The sequence below is a fragment of the Symphalangus syndactylus genome, chromosome 7 (genome assembly GCF_028878055.3).
Source record: "Symphalangus syndactylus isolate Jambi chromosome 7, NHGRI_mSymSyn1-v2.1_pri, whole genome shotgun sequence".
NCBI classification, from domain to species: domain Eukaryota; kingdom Metazoa; phylum Chordata; class Mammalia; order Primates; family Hylobatidae; genus Symphalangus; species Symphalangus syndactylus.
In genome coordinates this window covers 135,651,275-135,666,996 of record NC_072429.2, presented here as the reverse complement: position 1 = coordinate 135,666,996, position 15,722 = coordinate 135,651,275, and the positions used below count along the sequence as shown (strand labels likewise).

Here is a 15,722-nt window from a genome sequence, read left to right as displayed (position 1 = left end):
AAAAAAAAGAGAGAAAGTCGTTGTTAAAATGACTTAAAATCAGGAAAGATTGTAAGAGCTTTACAACCAGATGAACTATTACAAATTGTAAGGCTATGAAAAAAAAAAAGAATATTGCATGCTGAAACCTTTAGAAAACTTGTCAAAATAAGAAATCAAGCTTTCAATTTTCTCGCAAACATAAAAGTAGAAACTGCTAAAGAATTGAATATGCTATGAAAAAGAATATGAGCTATTAATAAGAGAATTATGGTATGACATAACAGAGATAACAGAATAAACAAAACAGAAACATTGATTGAAGAATCGTAGAATAAAACTTTGTCAAGGCTTAAGCAAAGTAACCTGTACCAGACTCTTTTTTGCAGTAAACAACTATAAAAATGGGAAAACAATATATAAGGCAACAGTTTATTGGCACTGGAAAACAGGCTTTGATTGTTAAGAGGAGACGAACTCATCAAATGATGTCCATTCCAGTTCAGCCTTCTGCCAGGGATAATGTCTCAACCATGCCAACGAAAACAGTCAAACTCTGTGAAACCAAATTATCGTCAATGAAAACAGTCTAACCCTGTAAAATATTTGAAGAGGTTTATTCTGAACCAAATATGAGTGACCATGGCCCTTGACACATCCCTCAGGAAGTCGTGAGAACATGGGCCCAAGGTGATCTAAAACAAAGCAGCTGTTTTAGATATTTTAGGGAGACATGAGACTTCAATGAAACGCATTTAAGAAATATTGTTACAAGCTAACTGAAATTTACTGCTTTTGGTCAAAATACACTCTTCAGCTAATGCTTTCTTCCAGCTGGTTGTCTTCTTGCCTGCCTTGTGTCATAAAATGGGGGTCTCTTACTGCATTATCAAGAGGAAGGCAAGACTGGGATGTCTAGTCCACAGAAGACCTGCACCACTGTCGCCTTCACACAGGTGAACTTGGAAGACAAAGGCGCTTTGGCTAAGCTGGTGGAAGCTATCAGGACCAATTACAATGACAAATACGATGAGATCCGCCGTCACTGGGGTGGCAACGTCCTAGGTCGTAAGTCTGTGGCTCGTATCGCCAAGCTCGAAAAGGCAAAGGCTACAGAACTTGCCACTAAACTGGGTTAAATGTACACTGTTGAGTTTTCTGTACATAAAAATAATTAAAATAATACAAATTTTCCTTCAAAAAGAAAAAAAAAAAGAAATACATTGGTTTGGTCCAAAAAGGTGAGACAACTGAAAGCCTGGAAAGCTAGGGGGGTGGGAAGAGCTCCCAGGCAATAGATAAATTTAAACATTTTCTAGTTAACAACTGGTTGAGTTTGTCTAAAGACCTGGAATCAACAGAAAGGAATGTCTGGGTTTGCGATAACAGGTTGTAGAGACCAAAGTTTTACTATACAGATGAAGCTTTTAGCTCACAGGCTTCAGAGAGAATAGGCTGTAAAATGTGTCTTATCAGACTTAAAGTCTGTGTTGATGCGAATGCTGGAGAGGTATAATGAGGCATGTCCATCTCCCACTTTCCTTCATGTCCTGAACCAGTCTTTCAGGTTAAATTGTAAGAGCCCTGGCTGAGGAGGAAATCCACTCAGATGGTTGGGGGGGCCTTAGAATTTTAGTTTTTGTTTACAATTGATATGTAAGAACGGCAGGGAAGTGCTGGGAGGAGATGGGCAGGGTCCCTGGCATGGCTCTAACCTCCAGCCTGTGCCCAGGGACCTAGGTAAAGACAGGGACTCCTGCCTTTGTGCCCAAATGTTGCATTTTCCAAGACCACTCTGGCCCTCCATGCCTTTGTCCTGTCCTACAAAAGCCCGGAGACCCTAGAGGGCACAGACACACGTGGCTGGACGTCAAGAGGAACACACTGGTGGAAGAGCACACCGACAGGCCCTGGCAAATGCCAGCCGTCAACAGCGGAATGATGTGGAGTTTGGCCAGGACAGTCAGAGGAGAGCCCAGCTGCTGGGCGGCCTGACTCCAGGGGAAAACCACCTTCCCACACCATCCTACTTCTGGCCTCCCGTCCACCTCACTGAGAGCCACCACCACTCAGTAAAAAATCTTGCACCCATCTTCCAAGCCCACATGTAATCCAATTCTTCCGGTACACCAAGGCGAGAACCTGGGATACAGAAAGCCGTCCGTTCTTGTGATAAGGCAGAGGGTCTAATTGAGCTGATAAACACAAGCTGTCTATGGATGGCTAAACTGAAAGAGCACACTGTAACACACTCCCACTGGGGCTTCAGCTGTAAACATTCACCCCTAGACACTGCCGTGGGGTCGGAGCCCCACAACCTGCCCGTCTGCATGCTTCCCATAGAGATTTGAGCAGCAGGACACTGAAGAAGTGAGCCACATACCCACCGCATGCCCTGCAAGGGGGATTAGGAAACTTTTCCCATTTCACAACCACATTAAAATCAGCTTTGGTCTAAGAAGTATATGACTGCTCCCTCAAGCTAAGGAGGCAGAGATAAGAGTTGGGGGAACTAAAGTAGTTGAAATCTGTAATGCAGAACACTAGAGACAAAAGAGTTCTTCAGGGGCACTGAAAGTTATATTTGGTCACTCATGAGTGTTTGGCTGGAGGGCTGGCGGAAGATGAACTGGATGAGAACGCACAAGGTTACCTAGAGAGCAGCTGCAGGACTGAGCATAGAACAGACATTAGGGCTTGGGTAACACTGAAATATGCCCCAGTTCTGACTGAGACAAAATGTAGAGATCTCATTAGTGTCTGTTGCCACATGTGTCAGCCTGTTTGTGTTGCTACAAAAGAATACCTAAGATGGGGTAGTTTATGAAGAATGAGGTTTATTTGGCTCATGGTTCTGCAGTCTGTACAAGAAGCATGATGCCAGCATCTGCTTCTGGTGAAGGCTTCACAGAGCTTTCAATCACTGTGGAAGGGAAAGAGGAGACAGTGAGTTTCATGGCAAGAGGGAGCAAAAGAGAGGGGGTAGGTGCTCTGAACTTTTAACCAACCAGCTCTCACATGAAGAAACAGAGCAATAACTCACCCATTACCACAGGTGGGAGCACCAAGCCATTCATGTGGGATCTGCCCTTGTGACATGAACACATTCCACCAGGCTCCACCTCCAACATCTAGGCAAATTGAATGAGGTAAGTTTACAAAATATTGTGATTTAACATGAGATTGGAGGCAACAAACACCATTCTGCACATGCAAGCAGGCCACCAGGAATGTCAAGCCTTAAAAGAAGAGCAAGACCCTAAAACAAGATTTTGTCTAGACATCATCAAACAAAGCCAAAAACTAAGCCTTTAGATCTGCCAGAAAGACAGAATATGAAGGTGAAGCTCTACCCAGTTTTGGAGCTCAAGAAGCATCTTGGGCTTTCTCAGCTCTGCCCAGACAAAGGGTAAAGCCAAGCCTTTACAAGTTCAAGGTGATAATTGAATCATTAAACTGCTTTCCTGAACAAATTGTCAACAGCTTGCAGGGGAAGATAATGGAATCCATTGTATAAACCACATTGTACTACATATAGTCAAATATTACTAAACATCCAAAGAAAAATGAAAATGTAACCATGTATAGGAAAAAATAATCCAGTAAGAAACAAACCTGATGTATCCAGAGGTTGAATTTAATATATATTTTTAAAAACCTTTGTTCACAAAATTAAAGAAGAATTTGTTAATATTAGTTATCTATTGCTGCAAAACAAATTACTCCAAAACTCAGCAGGTAAAAAGGCACAAACTTTCATTACTTCATAGTTTCTATGGATCAGTAATTTTGGCACAGCTTAACTTGTTCCTCTGCTTCAGGGTACCTCACAAGACTACCAATTATTGGCAAATACTGGGATAACACCTAAAGACTCAACTGGGGAAAGATCTGCCTTCCAGCTAAAAATGGATTTTGGCAGCATTCAGTTTCTTGTGGGCTGTTGAAATGAGAACTTGTGTTCCTGGCTGGCTGCTGGCTGGAGGTCACTCTCAGTTCCATGCTACGTGTACCCCTCCAACATGGCCACTTGCTTCATCAAAGTCAGCAAGAGAGAGTGTCTGCTAGCAAGATGGAAATCACAATATTTTCTAAACTAATCTTGGAAATGACATCTTATATTTTTGGCTATATTTTACTGATTAGAAAAAAAAGTTATAAAGTATGTCCACATTCAAAGAGAGGACATTATAACAAGGGCCTGAATAGTTAATAACAAAAGGTGGGGATAATCGGGTGCTATCTTAGAAGTTGACCTATAACATTAGCCAATGGAGAATGCAAATTAAAATTACATAGAAAAACCAGTTCACAACCAATGAGTGGCTAAAATTAAAAAGACTGTAAACACTAAATGTCAGGGAGTATATGGTGCAGTTGCAGTTGCAATTTCATACTGTAAACCAAAAATAAAATTCACAGGTCCACCCCAACCGTCTGAACGCACTTCCTCCTCTAGGCCAGGACACTAAAATTTAACCTGAAAGACTGGATCAGGCCATGACAGAAGTAGGGAGTCTGAGGTAGCCTCATTATGCCTTCCTCCCTTTTGGAATCCAAGAAAAGCTGACCAGCATTTAACATTAAAGAAGACCTTAAGTCTGATAAGAAACATTTACAATTTATTCTCTCTGAAGCCTGTGGCCTAGGGGCTTCATCTGCATGATGAAACTTTGATCTCCACAATGTTTTATCATAACTCATACATGCTTTTCTATTGACAATCATTATTTCAACCAATTACCTATCAGAAAAATTTTAAATCTACCTATAGCCTGGAAGCCACTTCTTTCAGTTGTCCTGGTTTTCTGGACAGAACCAATATGTATCTTCAATGTATTTGATTGATGTCTCGTGTTTCCTGAACATGTATAAAACCAAGCTGTACCCTGAACACCTTGGGTACATGTTCTCAGGGTCTCCTGAGGGCTGTGTCATGGACCATGGTCACTCATATTTGTCTGAGAATAAATCTCTTCAAGTATTTTATAGAGTTGGATTCTTTTTGTCAATAATACACTGTTGGTGGATGGAGGAAATGGTATACCACTTTGAAAAAAACAGTTTAGCAGTTTCTTATAAAGTTAACCAAACATTTATCATATAACTCAACAATTGAATTTTAGACAGTTACTCAAAGACTTGTGCATAGATATTCATAGTGGTTTTATTCATAATATCAAAAACTAAAAGTAACCAAAATACTTCTCAACTGATAAAATAATAAATACAGTAGAACACAAATAATTAAAAGAGCAAGCTATTGATACATGCAATGTCATTGGTAAACTACAAAACCATCATTTTGAGTGAAAGGACCCAGCAATAAAAGTATGTGTATTTCAGGATTTCATACGGATAAAATTCATGAACAGGCAGAATTAAGCTTTTCTGAAGGCATATGTATTGTTGAATGCTTGGGTCAGAGATGGAAGAGTTGAATGGGTAAAAGCATAAAGTGACTTATTGGAGTGATAAGAATGTTCTATATTTTGATTTAGAGCTACTAAGTGAGTGTTTACCTTTGTCAAAGTTCAGAAAACTGTTGACTTGAACAAATTCTTTTTTAACATATCTAAATTACATCTTCATAAAATTACTCTAAAATCTGTGTCGGGGATTATAAGATCCAAAACTCAAACAGTAAACACATCTCAAACAAACATAAAATAAACACAATCTTAGATATAATTCTGTGAAATTTTGAATTAAAAATTGTTAACATCATTCTAGAAATACTCCACGGGTTAACCATGTGGGGGATGAGGAAAGAGTCTGGCTTTAGAGTAGTATTTTGTCTTTAACACCAAACACCAGAAGACAATAAGGTAACAATATAACAGTGTGTGAGACCCCCTAAATATATCCTTAGACAAGTGGTTATTAATATGTCAAAGAAATATTTTCAGATAAGCAGCGCTCTAAAAGTGTATCAGCAATGTCTGCTGCATCATTAACTCCAGGCAGAATTGTAAATAGAGAATTCACCATACGGAATTCTTTGAAGGCATGCAACATGGTTGCTTTGGAATATTCCTGTGCCTTTTCTCAAGAGAAAGATATAGATATAAATACAGATACAGACACACAGATATATATGTTTATATCTATTCTCTACATAGTATATATGTCATAGGTTTGTGCGTGTGTGTCTATATGTGTGTGTGTATATATAGATATACACATTCTAGCTACTAAAATGTTAATCTCTTCGAAAAATGGAAATAATTATATAAAAGCACTATAAAACGTAAGATAATTTTATGTAAAAGTTTTGTACATAGATATATAACACATAATATAGAAAATAATTTTGAAATAGAAACAAATAATGTAGCAGTTAATAACCTTGGTTATTTAAAAAAGAGAAGAAGACATGGAAAGAAAACAAAAAATCATGAAAGTAAAATCTTGATAAATTCTTCATGTTACTCAAAAAGAATTATTTTTAGAGACTAGTAATCAGAAATCAGTGAAATTAAATATATTAGAAAATATAAACCCAATATTAATGAAATTAATAATATGATATAATACTTCTCAGTAGGTTCAAAGCAAATAACCCACTTAACCCATCAAACAAAATCATGGATTAAAAGCAAACAAACAAAAAGCAAAACCCCAAAACTCTAAGTATTTGTTAGATTCTGCATGTAAGTGAAATCATGTAGTATTTGTCTTTCTGTGACTGGCTTATTTCACTTAGCATAATGTTTTCCAGGTTGATCCATGTTTTTACAAATGGCAGGAATTCCTCATTTTGTAAGGTAGAATAATAGTACATTATATGTATATATGACACATTTTCTTTATCCATTCATCTGTTAATGGTTGTTTCCATATCTTGGCTATTATGAAAAATGCTGCAACGTACATAGGAGTGCAAATATCTCTTTAAGGTACTGATTTTATTATAATACCTTTGGATATATACCCAGAAGTAAATGTACTTAAGTAAAAGCATATTAGTCTTGCCTATAATATACTATTAAACAGAAAATAGAAAATGTTTAAAAAGTTAAAATTGTAACCTATAATTAAAAAGTACATTTTAAAAACTTCTTGAATTTTTAAAATAGAGTAGCTGTTTGTAGTTTTATACTTATATATCACTAATAGTGAGAGTTGATATTATATTTCTATGCATAATTGCAATTTGCTTTTATTTTTGAATATCTGTTTTTTGCCCATTTAAAAAATCTATTAGTTTATAAGCATTTCTATTCATAGTTGTTAAATGTTTGGAATTGGAATGAAATAAGTATTAAATAAAGACTCCATTAACCACATATTAAAGAGACCATATATATGTAAAAGGAGAAATGAAGCAATATCCTCATAAATCAGTTATCTTAACAGTATCTGATTAAAAATAAGAAAATTATGTAGACAATAAAATTACCTTTATTTAATTTTGAGTATTATGGGAAATATCTGTAATAAAATGTTATAGAAAAAAGTGCAAGATACAATAATATAGAATACAAGCTCTATTCGGTGAAGAAAATGTTTTAGAAGAAACTCTGAAAGCAAAGACACACATTTATTTTCATTTGTGGTTTCAGTGATGTGGTCATAAGTGATACTGTTTCTGCTTCTGTCAGTTTCTGGTAATTTTTATATGCCCTACAATGGGAAGTATTACTCTAATACCCAAAGACATATTATGATGAAAATTGTGAAAACATATAAAAAGTGTTTGGTATATAAAAAAAACAGACAAACTATAACTTGAGTTGATTCTTCAATGACAATGAAAATAACCCATGGTTTTAAGTAGGATCTGAGAGCAAGAGAAGATGTTCCAGTGAGAGGGATTTGGACAAGAGTTGCTTTAATTACACATAATAACTTCTGGGACCTCGACTAACACATAGGGCTACTATTTCTTTAGACATAGAGTTATTACTAATTATTTTTTTCTAATTTGGCCTTGATACAGTTATTTAATTACCAGATTACCAAATAATTGGATCAATCCAATGAGTTCCCCAGCCAAGTTAAAGAGCTTCTCCATAAATGGATCATGTTCTGGTTGAAGAGCTGACTTATACTCTGGATTTCAGTACCATGTGTGTAAGGGGCCCCTAAAGCTCACCTTTTCCTAGGTTTTTTTTTTTTTTTTTTTTTTTTTTTTTGAGAGAGAGTCTGGCTCTGTCACCCAGGCTGGAGTGCAGTGGCGCAATCTCGGCTCGCTGCAAGCTCTGCCTCCCGGGTTCACGCCATTCTCCTTTCTCAGCCTCCCGAGTAGCTGGGACTACAGGCGCACGCCACTACGCCCGGCTAATTTTTTGTATTTTTAGTAGAGACGGGGTTTCACTGTGTTAGCCAGGATGGTCTTGATTTCCTGACCTCGTGATCCGCCCGCCTTGGCCTCCCAAAGTGCTGGGATTACAGGCATGAGCCACCGTGCCCGGCCTTCCTAGGTTTGATGCACACTTCATTGCCACTGTTCAAAAACCATCACCGCCTTGCTTGTTTAGCAGAATGTCCTTGATGCTCTGTTTCTCCCAAGCTTTTCTGCTAAATCCCTCTCTTTCCAGTCCTGTTCAATACACTTTAGGCTTAGAACCTTCAAGTTTCTCATTATTTGCTAAAACACCCCATATCTTCTCATTACCTTTTTTTTGCTTGTTATTGCTATCAAAATCCATTTAAACATAAATTAAAAAGGACTAATTCAACCCCTATTTTCTACAAGTATACTTTTTAAATTTCTTCCAACTACATTGGATATTTTCTTTCAGTGTCATACAACTTTACTTTTATCATAGCAGTAATCACAGGAAGTTTCACATTTGCATCCTTTTTAGGTAAGCGCTTTTGTCTGCTCACTATAAGCTACTGGAGAAAAGAAGCTCTACTATTAATCTTTGTATCCCTTACAACAGCTATTCTAATGCTTTAAACACAAAAATGCACAATAATGAGTTTTGAGTTTTAATTTTTAAATATATACATATATATTACAATCAGGAATTTGTACATTTAATTCAATAAACATCAATTGAATCTAACTTTATGTGGAGCTCTGCGTTAGGTATAAATAGTATACAGATAAATAAGGAAAGATTATACATTTAAAGAGTTTACCAGCAAAGTATAGTTTTTGTGTTAAAGCAGGAATAACCATTTTTACTGATTTATAGGCAAAAATATTTCTGGAATTTTATGTTTTCCATGCAATCTGGATCTTATTTGCCTATGACATAATGAAACTCAACCAAGATTGAGCTTCATAAAGAGTCTGGAAAATATGTGTTTTTCTGGTTAATCTTGAGAGGTTCTTTGAATTATTTGTCGTCTAATCAGAAAATATGTGTGTGTGTGTGTGTGTGTGTGTGTGTGTGCATGTGGTTCTCTGTCTTATAAGCATGAGGTTACATAGAAGGACAGAAGGGAAGAACTCAATAGGATTTTGTTATTGCTAAGCCAGAAGGGATTAGTTCTCAAATCATCTCCGTTGTGTGTAAGAGTGTGTGCATTTTGTTAGCTTGTACAACTTGTGATGAAGGGATCGTGTTGAACAGATACTTGCTTTATATGTAAGCCAATTTTAAGGAAAAGAAAGGAAATCAATTATTGAGCATAATTTTCTGTTTGGAACAATGTTAGATATGCTCATATTTTAGATCTTATCAAATCCATTTCACAAATAAATTTTTAAAAAATGGCTGAGATAAACCATCTTAAATGAATTCACTAATTTTACAGCCCTCCACAACTATCAATTTGTGGAGAACATTTTTTCAGGAATACATTTTTAACACATCTTTTTCCTCAACACTTTTCCCATTCTTCTTATCATTATCTGTTTATTTACCAAGTAATTACTAATGAGAATAACTGTAGCACATAAATACCTATTCAAAGTATGACAATTTTTGTCACCTTGCTCAGGTAACCAAAAAGTCCTCCCCTGACCCAACTGACTCACACACATTGCCATAAGAGGATATTTGCACGGGAAAAAAGTTGAACATGTGATTTTTCGACTGACAAGAGATGAACTTCTCTCCTGATCATCTATGGATAGCATACAAGGCCTTCCGTGGTTAGAATCTGTGACATGTCTACATTCAACTGACTCTGAATAGATAGCAAATGATTCAGTGATCCCTAAACACAACATTCGTCATATCTGTACTTCATGACAACCTGATTACTTGAGCCTTATTATTCATTTACTTTAAGTTGAAAAACTGAAGTCTCAGACTCTAACTTAAAAACTTCAACTACATCTTTCTTTTTCTTATTACTTTCATTCACTATGTATTATAATGAGTAGACCACTATAAATTAATATTTTTAGAGAAAAGCAGATGAAAAATGAATGTTTAAAATTTCTCACCATACAATTCTAAGGTATCATGTATTGATTCAATTACTTAATAAAAAAGATTAATAAAAATTAAATTACTGCTTGGCATTTATTCATATAGTACTCACAGAGTGTCAGGCACTGGTCTGAGAATTTTATATGCACTAACTTATGTAAATATTTACTGAACCTTTAAAAGGTACCAGCTATTGCTGTATCCTAAGGATAAAGGAGTGAACATAGAGATGGTCCTATCATTATGGAGCTGATATTTTAGTTGAATATCAAACTTAATAATATGCAAGGGAAGAAATAAAATCATTAGAGATCATTATAAATTTAATGACAGAGTTAAATAGAATTGTACTTAGAGATTAACTGAGATTGGCTATTTTAGTTCAGGTTGTCAATGCAATCCTCTCCGAGCTGCCATGTAAAATGAATCAGTACTCTGAAGAGGGAATTTTAAGTGCAAATGTAAGATAAACTGCTAGGGGCAAGATCATTCATCCTCATTACCCATGGTTATGAGTTTGAGCTTTAGTTCAGATGAAATTATATAGCATACATTCTTGAAAGACCTCTCTTACTGTTTTATGAAAAATAGTCTGGGGAGGGAAAAGCTTAGAAATTCGAGAGATTTGGTTCTAAGGATTTGAAGCTCAGGAAAGAGAAGTCTAAGCTAAATGCTTGGAGTCATTAATTCATGGATGTTACTAAAACCATGGGGCTTGATAAAATCACTTGGGGAAAAATATCACAAAGCATTGAAGTTAGTGAGCTCCAGCACAAAACCCAAAGGCATGCCAGCATTTTGCATCACGCAGTATGCGAGGTCTGAGTAAGAGACCAAGAAGAAGAAATCAGTGAGGAGAGAGGGCACTCTCTCTCAGTGTGGGATTGCAGAATCCCTGATGGACAGAGAGAGATTCATGGAGGAGAGTAGTCAAGTGAAGAAGAGCAGAGAAATGACCACTGGATTTGGAAGTATGATGATTATATCATGAAAACATTTCCTGATTTGAAAAGAAATGGAAACTGACTAAAAAGAGAAATGGAGATGAGAAAGTGTAGATAGAACACGTAAAAAGTTCAGTGGAAAAATTTTCTTGTGGAAGGAAACAGAGGGATAGTGTCAAATACTGGACAATGTAATGTGTATGCATGTATTAAATGCTTATGCATATATGTATTAATATTAGCATTGCTATAATTTATATAGAACATACTTGAACGTGATAACATAGGGAAGAGACAGCCATCATTTAGAAATTGGGAGACTGCTGTGATATAGGTGAGAGAAGGGTTAAATAAAATAGGATACTCTTGAAAAAACAAGAATTTAGAAGCAAGAAGATTTGTTTTAACATAAAAAGCTAAAGTCAGAATATAGTGAGACAAGAGTACAAGTCCCTCCATTTGTGGGAGGAAATACATTATGTTGAAAGGAAGCATCAGCCTTGAGACCAGTTAAAACTTTACTTGCCACTTATTATCCCTGACACTCAGGGAGTTTTTTAAAATTTATTTTAGTTTTAGTTTCTTTACTATAAAATTGGATAAAAGTATAGAGCCAGTAGTATAAAAGAAGATGTTTTTCACAATATGCTTATCACTCTGCATATGGCTAACTTATTGATTATAATATTATTTTGAAATAAACTATGAATGCCTATGTCTCTAAACTATTGTGTAAGTTTCATAGTCTTTATCTCACATAGTACCTATAGGAGTAAAGGCTCAATATATTGAAATGATGTCAACTTGATAAATATTATATTCCATATTTTCCTCTTCCTTCTTGACTATAGTCTCTATACAAATAATTCCATATAAACATTACATTTTAAACCAAACTTGAAAATACTGTAGATAAATCCTAATTCAAAGTATCTGGATGATATCTTGGTATTCCCATGTTTGTTAGCACACAGAAGTGGCTTAATTAATTAATAATAAATTAAAAATAAAGGAGAATTTTAGAGTATATTACTCAATAGTTTAAAATTTGTTTAAAAAATTAAATTATTTTTAAATTATTTTTAAATTAAAAATTGTTTAAAATTTACTCCATTGAGTAAATTTTACATTAATTTCAAATGCCTTAATAAACATTGCCTTATTGGTAATAAAGATAAAATTATGTTAACCTTCTTAAATCTCTTAATCTTGTTATGTTTGAGGATGGAATAAAACGACATGTATGAGATGAGAAGAAACACTCCATACAAAAGAAAACTGGTTATAAATTTCAGGGCTAGGGCTGAGGGTGTGGTTAGGAAGATGGGTTGACTGTAGAGGGTAATGAGAAAAATCTGGCATGTGATGGAATGATTTCCATCTTAACTGTGGTAGAAGTTATACAATGCCACACATTCTTCAAATCTCAAAGAACTATATGTTAAGGAGAATAAATATTATATTACATTAATTACACCTCAAAATCCATCTATAATAAAAGCCATCAGTGTCATGTTTTCAGGTCATATGTGAGTTACAAAGATTGCTTCTCTATATAAACTTTATAGGGCATAAGAAATAGTTCTCTTAATCCCTTTTCCCTATCTGCACTCTGACATTGGCTTTATGGATTGTCCCATTATACTGATCAAAGACAAGAGAGGGAAAAGAAGATGTTTAAGGATTCTTATACCATGCTTCTTTCCCCATGCACTTCACCTTAATCTCTAGTCCTGTCACTGAGTACAGAGCCTCCTCAAATCAAAAGAAGTCCAGGGATATGAAGGGCAGGAAGGACAAAGTAGGAAGGAAAAAGACAAAAGAAAAGCAATTTGGCTAGCTAGTCATTGCAGATTGAATAAATATGCTAATTTCCCCTCTCTCCCAAAATAAACAACACTAAATATATAACCAAAATCATATTAAGGGAAATAAGAAGTATCATCCACCTTTAAAGACAAAGAGAATGGAAAACAAAAACACAGAAGATGAGAAATGGATGTTTCTGTATAATTCAACTATAAAGAAACTACAGTTCCTTATCCAGTCAAATTGTCAATTATTATGAAGGCTAAAAGTAGACTTTGCAAAATCCATTGCATTTTCGTCTGTTGTTAGAAATCTTCTGAAGACTTTTCTCCACCAAAATGAGACATTAAAACAAGATAGAGGAAAGGGTGGGATCCAGCAGGGGCTCCAAGACAAACAGAAACAAAGGGAATTCCTACAATCACGTTGAAGGGAATTCCTACAATCAAGTTGAAGGGAAATCCCAGGTGAAATATGAGGCAATTATTATTGGGATAAGGGCACCTCTTGGGATAAGGGCACAGGCTTCACATCCAGGTTGTTTTAAATTCACAAGGGCCCATCTCTCTGTCAAAACGCAAATGGCCTCTTGAGGTTTTCTCTGTAAATGTTGACAAACTTCAGAAATCATCCACAGATGACCCACCTTCTTTTGTCCTCTATAATTTCATTAATGGAACCATCACAAACCTGGTGATGGCTCACCCACTATTATTCATAGTTCCTGTCTCCAGCCTTCTATTTATAGATTGATCAAAAATAAGCATAGCAGGTATTGCTTTTCCAATATTCTTTTTGTACAACATAATCCTTTTAGGTGATTTTAGATTCACATGCAATTGTAAGAAGTAATACAAAGAGATCCAATGACCCCTTCACCCATTTCCCCAATGGTAGCATCTTTTAAAACTGTAGTACAACATCACAACCAATAAATGGACATTGATACAATCCATCAATCTTATTAACATTTCACAGTTTTACATGGACTCGTTTGTGTATATCCAGGTTCCTTTTTTGGAAGCACCATGATTCTTTCCATGAATTCATGACCAAATGTGCAATATATGTCCCCACATGAGGTTCTTATCAGATCAATGGCTTTGGGAACATTTCGTCATGCAAGAGTCTATATTCAAGTAAAATGTGGCCATTCTCAGACTCTTTCCTCTGAATAACGTACATCTCCTCATAGTTAGTATTCCCAACCACTATACAAAATTATTTTTACTTTGTAGATGACATTGCTGAAATTCAGAGAGGTTAGTGACTTGCATGGTGCTGTGTGTTACTACATGACATGTATATTATTTACATTTTGTGTCAAAAGTCATGCTTTTCTGTAGTCCAAGGGAAATTCTTAACTATTTTTTTAATAACTCATTGTGAATTGTGAATTGCCTAGACATTAAATTTATCTTTTCATAACTAGCTGAAAACAAGGTTCTAAGAAAAAGAAGGGGGGTGATAAATGGTGATGAAGACACAGTTAGAATGACTGAACAATACTCATGGATTATAGGCATAAACTTTATGTTCCAATGGAGTTGCAGTGGGTGCCACGCTGGACCTCAATGTCAAGAGTAAATAAAGTAGAATTGAGAGACAACAAAAACATCATCTATTTGACAATTTCCTCCAGTGCTTCCTGTTCCCTGGCCCATGCCACCCACATGTTTGTGTTTTCTAACCGAAAGCTTGCACCATCGCAGCTGACCTGTTCCATCCCCAGGCACTCATCCTTCCTGTACAAGCTATGGGCTGTGCAGCTTTGCCTGAGGAATTTATCTAAAGAAGTTACAATATGAAGGAGAGATTGTGGAAAAGTTCTTCAGCTTCTTCTCCCCTCTGGGGGAGAGGGGAGCTCCCAGAGGGGAGCAACTCCAAAGAATGTTCTACACTGTATCTTAGAGATCCCCAATGGAAAGGAAACCCATTGTCCACAGTGGTAATGTACTCATTAGCCCACTTTACACTGGCTTCGTTCCCTTCCCTCTCTCCATTCTCATTCTCTACTCTCATTCTGAGCCTTTCTGGCTTCCCAAACTACTTGCTCTCAAATTGTGTCTCTTTCTTGGGAAAACATGTCTAAAGAACACACACAAACTATCTTCCTTTATCTCAGCTTATGCAATTCATTCTTTGCTTTTCTTAGACAAGTTACTTGGCAAGTATTTATTGGTACTCCCCATAGGCCAGCAACTATGTTCAATGGTAGAAACAAAAAGCTAAGACATGATTCACTTCCTTAGCGAATTCATAGTGTGATGTCAAAATAGAAACACATATAGATGAATGTAATATAACTTAATGATGAGATTTGAACAGTTCAAAGTAATATGGACACAAAGAAGAGAGAGTTTTTACCTGTGAATGGGGTCATATGCATTTCAATAGTATAAGGATTTAATCTATAAGAAGTATTTTATAAGGCAGAAAAGAGAAAATAAAATTCTAGGAGAAAACAAAACAAAATAATTCAGTCTAAGTTAAATATAATTCATTCATTTGTTCAAAATTTACTGAATGCCTTTTCTTCACCAGGCATCTTTGTAGAGTCATGTTTGTTAAGAAGGTCCAGAGAATATGAAATCACAGCATTCTTTGCTGAAAATAATAACTATTACATAGTCATTTTTTTGGTAGGGTCCTG

General features: G+C 35.8%; 1 pseudogene; it reads left to right on the top strand.

Annotated features, from left to right (window-relative positions):
- Window positions 1–831: 831 nt before the first annotated feature.
- On the top strand, window positions 832–1,198 carry LOC129485865 (large ribosomal subunit protein eL8-like; annotated as a pseudogene).
- Window positions 1,199–15,722: the final 14,524 nt, after the last annotated feature.